The sequence below is a fragment of the Carassius carassius genome, chromosome 8, assembly GCF_963082965.1.
Source record: "Carassius carassius chromosome 8, fCarCar2.1, whole genome shotgun sequence".
Taxonomy (NCBI): domain Eukaryota; kingdom Metazoa; phylum Chordata; class Actinopteri; order Cypriniformes; family Cyprinidae; genus Carassius; species Carassius carassius.
The window spans coordinates 23,986,078-23,994,437 of NC_081762.1; positions in this window are offsets into that span (position 1 = coordinate 23,986,078).

Below are 8,360 nucleotides of genomic sequence, written 5' to 3' on the forward strand. Positions count from 1 at the left end.
TAGGTCCATATACTGTATATCTGGACACTAACACAATTTTCATAATTTCGGCTCTGTATGCCACAAGAATATAATTAATATGAAATAATCAAGATGAAACTGAAGTGCAGACTTTAAGCTTTAATTCAAGGGGTTGAACAAAAATGGAATTAAAAATGCTTAGAAATTACAACCATTTTTATACACAGTCGGGTTGAGATATGGAGATTGACTTGGCCATTGGAGAATTATCCACTTTTTACCTTCAAAAACTACTGGGTTGCTTTTGTAGTATGTTTTGGGACATTGTTCATTTGTACTATGAAGCGCCGCCCAATCAACTTTGCTCCATTTGACTGAATCTGGGCAGACAGTATATCCCTATCCCTATATCCATTTTTCACGAAACACAAGTAACCAAGTGCCACTGGAAGCCATGCATGCTCATTCCATCACACTGCTCCACCATGTTTCACAGATGATGTTGTGTGCTTCAGATCATGAGCTGTTCCAGGCCTTTTCCATACTTTTTTCTTCCCGTCATTCTGGTATGGATTGATCTTAATTTCACCCGCCTAAAGAATGCTTTTCCAGAAGTGGTCTGGCTTTCTTTTAGACAAATTCTTATCTGGCCTTGTTTGCAACTTGTGGTGAGCCCTCTGTATGATTTTGTTGTTCTCGTGAAGTCTTCTCTTGATTGTAGACTATGACCATGAGACACCTACCTCCTGGAGAGTGTTCTTCTCTTGGCTATATGTTGTGGAAGGGTTTTTTTTTTTTACCATGGAGAGGATCCTCTGATCATCCACCAATTTTGTCCTCTGTTGATGTCCACGCCTTTTAGGGGCAGCTGTGGCCTAATGTTTAGAGACTTGGACTAGTTACCCAAAGGTCGCCGGTTCGAGTATCGGTGCTGGCAGGAGTTGCAGGTGGAGGGGAGTGAATGAACAGCGCCCTCTTCCACCCTCAATACCCATGGCTGAAGTGTCCTTGAGCAAATCACTGAACCCCCAGGTGCTCCCCGGACGCCGGATCTATAGCTGCCCACTGCTCCGGGTGTGTGTTCATGGTGTGTTCACTTCTCACTGCTGTGTGTGTGCACTTGGATGGGTTAAATGCAGAGCACCAATTCTGAGTATAGGTTACCATACTTGGCAAATGTCACGACTTTCACTTTATGTGGCTGAGTTCACTAGTGCTTTCTTTTTTCTCAGAATGTGGATGTATGTATGTATGTATGATGATGGATGTATTTTGCTTTCAAAGCCTAACAATTGTCTGTTTCACTTGTATGGAGAGCTCCTTTGACCTCATGATGTGGGTTCACAACAACATCTTCCAAATGCAAATGGCACACTTAATCAACTCCTGACCTTTTACCTGCTTAATTGATGTAGAAATAATGAAGGAATAGCCCACATCCATGAAACAGCTTTTGAGTCAATTGTCCAATTACTTATGATCCCTTGAAAAAGGGGGAAGATATATATTAAAGAGCTGCAGTTCCTCAACATTTCCTCCAATTTCGAATACCTAATTTGAGAATACCCTCAAATTAAAGCTCAGAGTGTGCACTTTAACCCATATTCATTACATAACTGTATGTTCTATATATATATCATATATTTCAAAAGAACAGTATTTATTTAAAACAGAAATTATTTCTAAAATTAAATCGAAGTAAATTTGGTTTACATCATCAAACAAATGTGTGTGTGTGTGTGTGTGTGTCTACTGCCACTTGGATCTCTACTCTGCTCAATACAAAGGACAGTATCATTGCACTTCCACTCATCAGTCATGATTGCCACTGATATTTGACTCACCTGTATTCACTATCCTATCTGCTTGTGTCAATAAACCACCTTACCTGTGATCTCCCATCTCCAACCCATCTGTACTGTAACAGAAGACTGGACCAAAACCGCCTGAAGCACAAGCATGAGCCATCCAGAGCCCTTTCAGGACCTCGTGGACGCCTTGCAACCAACATTCACTATTAATCTGTCACCTAAAATTAGATTAGATTTAACTTTATTGTCACTGCACATGTAAGGTACAAGGCAACGAAATGCAGATCTCGACGCCGCCTGCGAGCACTTCCGCCCGGCCGGGTAGAGTGCTTAGCCTCGGGTGTTCTGACGATCTCAGGGATGAGTCGAAGATTGGTGATAAAACTGTTGGAAAAGTCCTCACCGATATCCAAAAGCTCCTGTCGGGTGTAGGATGTTAAAGCAAAACTGGTCCAAGAGAAGATCCAAGAGATCGGTCGCTTCCTCCGTACCTTCTGTCACGGCCACCAGGACTCTTGGAACCAGTTCCTGGGGTGGGCCGAGTATGCACAAAACTCCCTGCACCAACCATCTACCGGACTCACACCATTCCAGTGTGTTCTCTGTTACCAACCTCCACTATTTCCTTGGTCTGGAGAACCCTTGGACATACCGCCTGTTGACTACTGGTTCCGAGAGAGCGAGAGGGTCTGGGACTCAGCCCACGACCAGCTACAATGGGCCCTACGTAGACGCAGGATGACAGCAGACCTTCACCGCTCTGAAGCTACAGCCTATCAACCAGGACAGACGGTCTGGCTGTCAACTAGTTACATCCGCCTGCATCTACCATGCCGTAAGCTGAGTCCCAGGTTAATTGGCCCATTCACCATCACGGAGCAGATCAACCCGGTCACTTACAGGCTTCAACTTCCACCTGAGTATCGCATTCACCCCACATTCCTGGGGAGGTTATGGTCCTGAGGAACGCTCATGGGTTCCACGCAATGACATACTCGACCCGAACTTTCTGTACACCTTCCATGGTACTCATCCCAACAGACCTGCCCCTCAGGGAAGAGGAAGACCACCACGACGTCGTGGAGGGGGGTACTGTCACAGAAACACCAGGCTCCAACACCATTCAATCACAGCGCATTCCCTCACCTGAGTACTGATCACACACACCTGCCCCTCGTCAGCACCCCAATATACTGGCACGTAAAAGACACTCCCACACACACAGCCACTGTCCGATCTCAACATTACATTCCATAGAACATAAAAAAAAATATAACTACATAATTCCATAGAGCATAAAACACAGATTTGCCAAGACATGAGGGTAAATGAGAGCCCTTCTAATATCATTTACTTGTTTTTCAGGATTGTTTTTACTAAATGTTCAAAATAATTACTTAGCCAAGGATATGTACTGAGTTATGAAATGAATTGTGTGCTTGCTAACAGTTCTTTGTCTTCAGTTTGGAGGGAATGTCACCTTGAGATTTGAAAACCACTAAAAAACTTTGTCAGAGATGCAAAGTCCTTATTGGTGAGTTAATGAAGTCTTTCAAGGCCTTATGTTAATATATGCACATAACATGTTTACTCTTTCTATACCCACACAAGGTTGACAGCGGAACCTAACTCATAATTCATCTCACTTTTTGCATTCAAATGTCTTTATTTCTGTTTTCCTTAGAAATTGACAATAACAGACTTTCACCCCTTTTATATATATATATATATTATCTTTTAAAATAACCAATAACTTTAAGTTTTTCCCCATATTAACCTCTTGGTATTTTGTCCCAGCAAAAACATTACACTTTTTCCCCCCTAAACATGGGCTAAAGTTGCCATTGAAAAGTCATTGCAAAATGACTAATAATAGTAAATATATAGCAAATATAATCACACCACACCATATTACTCATAATATAATTGTAGTTATTAAAAATGCAAAAAATTAAATAAATAAAAAACTTTATTAATTATCTGTGTACAAATGGCACAGAAAATGACACAAATGGGTGCAATTTCAATCTATTTCAGTATTATAAGACTAGGTTTTCCCCAGTGCTTTTGCTTATCCTTTTGACTGGAATGGGCACAGATGCAACTATTCACTTACATCCAGAGAGGAAAAAATCATAGGAGAGGCAGATGCAGGCAGACGCGGATCAGAGACTCTCACTTCAACAAAACCACATTCTGTTAAAGAGCCTACCAGGGCTACTTATTCGATGTATAATTGCAGTGTAATTTACTGTTCATGAAGCAGAGACAACCGAAGCGGAAGTTAATTACTTTGTTTAAAATGATAAATACATAAATCATGGGTTGTTATTCACGTGAGTCTCTAATGAAGAAAGGAGGAAGGCTTTAGAAAATGGAGAGGTGATTAAGTTTAAAGAGTGATTTGCAACACAATCTGTTCCTCATCTAATGACCCAGTGCACGTCTGATCATTTGAACCCTTTTGTTGGAGGCTTGTTTTATTTCAACCCTTTTGTTGGAGGCTTGTTTTAATCTGAATTTGGCAATTCAGTCATCATTGATTGATTGTTAATGAGCAGCAGTAACTGATTTTAATAGCACTGCCATACAAAATAAGGTATTGAAGTATTCAACATTGTTATTTCCAAGTCCCAATGACACAAAAACACAGTTATATTAAGATTTATTTAGATATTAGGCCATAGTTTTTATCTTCAAACCAGTGAAAAAGATATTTTGTCTCAATTAGGAGAGAAATGTTCACAGATCAAGCACCGTTTACGAGCAGAAACAGTTTAAAAAAGTTCTAAACAAATGTTAAAAGTTGGTAAGGATGATATTTTATTGAGAAATGGCAATTTAAAGCTAATGTTTGATGGATTTGTTTAAACAGACAGCTTTTGACTTCATAAGACATTTACTGATTGACTGAGTGGTGTTGGTTACTTGTGGAATATTGTGATGTTTTTATCAGCTCTTTGGTCTTTCGTTCTGACGGCACCCATTCAATGCTATTGGCGATTTTTAAAGGGGGCAAGCCCTTTGAAGTGTTCCATCCAACTTTCTGTTTCAAAAGAAAATACAAGAAAACAATACTGCAGATAAGGCCAGGACATGTGTGCTGAACGTTTTGTTAGACACTGTACGGAGGGTTGAGAAATAGATTGGAACACCAACACTTTTTATGTACTCTGTGTTTGGGGAAAAAGAGCTAATTGGTCTTCAGTGATTCAGTTTAGTTATTCTGACATCATCAGATAACAGGACCGTTTCACATCACTTCGTCAGATTAAAGATTTGATCCGTGTAACAGGCGAGATGGAACGCTGTGTGACTGGACTGCAATTAAAACGGCAGCCATCTTGGTATTGCTGAAGATAATGAATAAACAAATTGGACAAATGAAGTCGTGTTATGATTACAATGATTGACATTTTGACATGTCCTTGAAATGTATCTTCTGACAGATGAGCAAGAGAATGACAGATGTTTGATATTGGACAATCAGTGGGCTGCTGGCTCACTTACAATTAATGAGCAGCTATTGATTAAAAGGAAATTAAAAATTAATTAAAAATGAAAATTCTGTTATTAATTACTCACACTCATGTCATTGTCTTAAACACACACTCATTTCATCTTCAAAACACAAATTAATAATCTATTTTGCAGTGTTGAGTACATTGTAATATACTGAATTTCCTCAATATCACTTTACATCTGGTTAGTATTTTGTAATATAGACAAAAACCTGGTCCTAAACTATAGGAAGTGACATTCAGCAGCAACACAAACCTCTTAAAAATATATATTATGATGATAATGGGCCTCTAAACAGCTCGAGTCATTTGTTTATGGAATGAAATGTTCTAAACGTCGAAATTAACTATTTATCCACAATGTTTTAATTGCTGTAACCCATCTTGTCTGCTAAAGTGCATTTTATCTATAGTCGAAAGGAACTAGATGTGCTCTCAGCTGAATTGGACTAATGTAGTTTAAGATGTGAAGTTGGCTCTGCTGGAATCCAGCGTAAAACAATGCACTCAAACAGCTATTAAAACTATAAACATTAGTGGGCAGAATGATAAAATGACTGGGAGTTTGGAACAGTTTACCCATAATGCTCAATGCCACTGTTATATTTTACTCTAATTACAAGTCCTGATTGAGATGACGGATGAGGAAAGTTGCTGTATTTAAGTGTCTGCAGTTAAACAGACTGCTTATTCATGCCAATAGCATTAATATTTTATAGTCATATTTTTAAATGTACAATTGCTTATAAAGAATCAGAGCTTTAGTTTGTTGGGGATATTAAACCACTGCCTAAAGATTCATCTTTGTCTGATTAGTCTTGCAGAAATGAGTGTATTAATATAATGGCAGATGTGAGCTGTTGATCATGCCCTTGACCAGAGCACATCTCCTTGTTTGTTAATTAGTGAGGCTGCGTCAATGAATCATGGTTGTAAATCACTATTTACTTTGGCTTCTGCTTTAGGGGAGGGATGCAGAAGTATGTATGACGCTGATGGATTGGACTGGGAAAGCTTTTCATGTACTTTAAAGTATTGTCCTTCTCAAGAGATTTGCATTTTCTTTCAGTTAATTTCAGTTACAAGGTGAAATGGACTATCAATGAGTAGAGGGCACTTTCTATGAATAGGGCACAAATCAAGGGATTTCTTTTATTTTTATTCTTTCTACAACAGATGGTCAGTTAAGCATGTTTAAACTTTTTTATTCATTTTTTTTATTTTTTTTTTTATTATTTTCAATTTTTTTTATTTAGTTTACAGTACGAGTACAATATGAGGTTGGCCATTTTTCAACCTTGTTACTAAATAGTTGAGTTTGAAAATGTGTGTAAAAGATTCAGAAAATTAAATAGGCTGATAAGCTGATAACAGGGCTGTTTTTTTCTTTGTTTTTTTGTTTGTTTGTTTGTTTTTTTAATTTCGTATTATTTCATTTATTTTTTTGGACCAAGCCAACACATTTTACAGTTATAAGAGATAAGCATTCAAGGCTTCAAATAATACAGTTTAAAACTGTATAAAATACTGATTTTATCTGATTTTCTTGTGATTTTATTAATATTTCTGTCAATAAATATAAAATAAAGTCTACAATAAAGATACATGGCTCTGAGACAGGGTTGCAAATTTTGCTGAAATACAGATGTCAGAGTAGTGCGTGGGCATGATCACATTATAGGTGAGCTCTGACGGGAAGGACTGTAGCTTACGATGATTTCATAAGGATTATTTCATAAGATAATATTTGTTTTCAACTTGACTTCATTTGATAATAGACACTTCAAGCTTTCTTTAGATATATTTAGGAATTTTAGTGTATTTAGTGTCATTTTCGTTCATTTAATTGACCCATTTCAGGAAGATATTCACAAAGACCCAGAATGCAGAAAGCGCACCGTATTGGTTTTCTTTATTTTACAAACCCAAACAAATGAATAATACTTACTGTATGTGTTTTTTTTGTTTTTGTTTTCAGTCAATATTAACCCTGCTGAAAAAAAAACAATTACCTTTACAAACATTACAGGAAAATCTACTTTATAGAAATAAAACCATTACAAAATGATTTCCTGTAGTGTGTTTTGGGACATATTCCATTAGGATTTATTGGTTTTAACAAGCCACCAATAGAAGGTGGCCAATTACCAGGAGAGACCAATATGCATGATTACAGTTTCTGTAAAACCATTACAAACTCTGTGATGGTTTCTATAGTTTTTTTCAGCAGGGACAATGAAATGAAAGAAAGAAACAATGAAAGAACTATGAGTTTCTCTTTGTAGTGTATTTTTTTTTAGGTTTGTAACTTGAAAGGTAAACTTGTGACTTGTAGTGACTTGAAAAAGTAAATAGTAATCGGATTACTTTTTAAATGCTGTAATCAGTACTGTAATCAAATTACAATTTTAAAGAAGTAATCAGTCATTTGTAGTGGATTACTTTTTTAAATAACTTACCCAACACTGGTTCAAAATAAGCTATTTTTGATACTAGGTCAACATCTTGTCTTCACATAAAAAGAACACCAGATTTATGCTTTAAAAAAGTGTACTATTCATTGATGAATGATGCACTGCATGCATTACGTGAGATACTCTCCATGCATTTAGACTTAGTCACAGAGACAACCTGCTGCTTTTAATCTATAGTTTTGTGAGCTTCGGTATAATTTAATTCTCTCATGCACTTCACAGAACCCATAACACATGGTGAGTGGTCTGGCAGACATATCTTCATTTGATCTTGATGTGTTACGGAAATCACGCTCTGGTTAGATGCACATACCTAGAAGATGACTTGACGCATTACACATTCACTTGAGAGACTCATTACAACTCTCTAGTATATGACTACATGGCAGATAATAAATCTCTGATTACATAGATGCACTTTATGTCATTTGTCATTTATTCACATTGAAAACTGCTGCCGTATGGCTTCCATGTTTGTACAAAGGAAGCCAGTCTGCTTTATGAAAACAGATGTTTGCAGCGACACACATTTCCGTGCTTCCAAACCCAATAGAATACAAATTGTAATATAGTTTGGGCCAAATCTTTGTAAA